The sequence below is a fragment of the Castor canadensis genome, chromosome 4, assembly GCF_047511655.1.
Source record: "Castor canadensis chromosome 4, mCasCan1.hap1v2, whole genome shotgun sequence".
NCBI classification, from domain to species: Eukaryota; Metazoa; Chordata; class Mammalia; order Rodentia; family Castoridae; genus Castor; species Castor canadensis.
This window is the reverse complement of record NC_133389.1, coordinates 67,809,157-67,811,916: the sequence shown is the minus strand read 5'-3', so window position 1 is coordinate 67,811,916 and position 2,760 is coordinate 67,809,157.

Genomic DNA, 2,760 nt, shown 5'->3' with positions numbered 1-2,760 from the left:
CTTGTCTCCTGAATCTGAATCTGGAACTCAGCTGCCATACTGTGAGGAAGCTTAAGAAGTCTTGTGGCAACACACATGTGTTTAGGAGCCAAGGCATCCAGCCAAAAATCCCAGCTGAGCTACCTGGTCAATGAGAAGGACCGTCTTGTAAGCCACAGGACCAGCCATTATATAAGAGGATTTTCCAGCTCCAGTGAGTCAACCCCACCTAGATCAGAGATGAGCTGGCCTTGCTGGGCTCAACCCAGATCACATATTTGTGAGCAAAGTGAATGGCTGTGGTTATTTTGGGGAGGTTGTTATGGAGTGGAAAACTGGAAGGGGGGTACTCAGGTGCTCAGCACAGGCTTTCTCTGGTTCCAGACCAGCACTAAGCAGCTATGTGACTGTGGACAAGTCCCTGATCTTTACAGACCTCAATTTTCCCCATTGTAAATTTGGGTTAAACTGGACTAAGCAATCCAGATACTCGAGATTTAACCATTCTGTGAAACTTCATGGTCTTCCTTCCTTCCTTCCTTCCTTCCCTCCTTCCCTTCTTCCTTCCTTCCTTCCTTCTTCCTTCCTTCCTTCCTCCCTTCCTTCCTTCCTTCCTTCCTCCCTCCCTCCCTTCCTTCCTTCCTTCCTTCCTTCCTTCCTTCCTTCCTTCCTTCCTTCCTTTCTTCCTTCCTTCCCTCCCTCCTTCGTTCCTTCCTTCCATCCTTCTTTCCTTCCTTCCTTCTTTCCTTTGACCTCGAACCTTGATCCTCCTGATTTCTGCTTCCCACGCATGCGTGTGTGCCACCATGCATGGCTGCAAATTCATGATTTTAAATTTTCATTTGAATGAGGGTTTGGAGTGTAGATTTGGATAGGAAGTGGAGAGAGGAATAGACTTTCATTCTTTTGGGTATATCAAATCCAGTACCATACCCCACCACCTTTGGGAGAAGTACAGTTCTCCAGACTCTCACCCAGCACACACTTTTGCCCTAGAATTTGCTACCATGTGTCATATTATGTCTTTGTTTATCTTGTTCTAGGGCAGGCATCCTGGTTTTAATCTTCTTTATCTAACACCTAGGACCCAGTTAATAGGTACCTGATAAATACTGAGTAAATAGATGGGTAGATTTTGAAGACAGACAGATAGATGACACAAAAACCATTAATAAGAAAAGGGATAGAAATTCTAGCTCAGCAATTCTCATGGGTGGGTGATCAGGGGCTAAGAACTTATCCTTGATCTTTGTTGTTGCTTGAAGGGTTTTAGTCACAAAATTCATTTTGATCTTGAATACACTTTAAAGGAGGATGTAAGATTTTGTGTTGTTTGTGGGAAGCATGTGTTGAGAAGACATTGAGAGAGTTTTCTGCTTGCGGTTGTCCCATCCTTGTTGTCTCTTCCTCTCGAGTAGAGACCTCAGTGATATTTCAAGTACAAATTCCAGAATGGCTGCAAGAAAACCGAGAGCACAATCCCATTTATCAAGCTGCTTTAAATACTTTTCTATATGTTGGATCTGAAATGTCCCCCAAAGTGTTGCAGGCTTGGTTCCTAGCTAGAGACACTCTTTGGAGGTGGTGGATCCTTTAGGAAGTGGAACATAGGGCGAGGAAGTTTAAGCCATTGAAATTGTGTCCTTGAAAGGGATTGTGGGATGCTGGTCTCTTCCTTCTCTCTTTTGTTCTTGGTTATAAGGTGAATGGGCTTCCTTGGTCATGTGCTCCTGCCATGATGTGCTGCCTCACCACAGGTCCAAAGGGAGCAGGCCACTGACCCTGGACTGAATCTTCCAAAACCATGACTCAAAATAAGCTCTTTCTCTGCATAACTTGGCATATTGCAGGCATTTGTTACAGAAACAGAAAGCTACTAACATTCTCCCAGGCAGATGCTGTGGACTGTTTAGTTCTCCTTTTTTCCTATGTTGAGGACTTTGGAGGTATCCACTTGGCCTCTAACAGGGATCCACATAGCCAGTTTTAGATCCAGTTTTAGATCCCAGAAATGCAGTTGGCTCTGACCATCCTGGAAAAGCAGCCAGAAAGGCTCAAATTTGGTCTGTGGAGAATCTGTTTAATAGTCCGGGGATTTCCTGTCTTAAGAGTAAAAAGGTGTAGCCATGCCAAATATAATTAAACACTTACCCTCAGATCCTTTTCAGAATTTATTCATGACACCGACATGTGGTTTGGGTCCTGCTGGGAATGTAAGGTTATTACATTGAAAGGAAGGGGAGGGGTTTTTTTCCCCCTGAAACTTCTCACTTACTTCTGAATTGAAAATTCACACTTGCCATCCTATTGTTCTCCCCAGGAAAAAGTGACTTTCAAAAGGACTTTAGAGGTGTCCATTGCTCTCCCCCTGCTCCTTCTCCTATAAGCCGAGCGATTCAAGGTGCCAAAGCTTCAGGTAGCTTGATAATTCTTTCCATTTTTACAGAATCCCATCCACTTTTCTTTTATGACAGTATGTTTTTCAGACTTATTTGGGTTTTGGTCCCTGAGATGAATAAAATTCCAGACTTCAAATATTTTAGACATTAGACTTAATGTACTCAGTATCTATCTGCGAGTCTGTGGTTCCAAGGAGACGGCGTAGAGGAAAGCCTGGCATGCCCAGGGCGCAGAGGTCAGTGCTGCCCCGCAGATGCCAGCTCACTTTCCCACAACACTGTCTCCTGATTTCTGTTAGAGACATGCTGCCTTTCAACACATCTGAAATTGTCACGTGCTCACCTCAATTAAGCACCTCCACTTTTATCTTGCTTTGGGGGT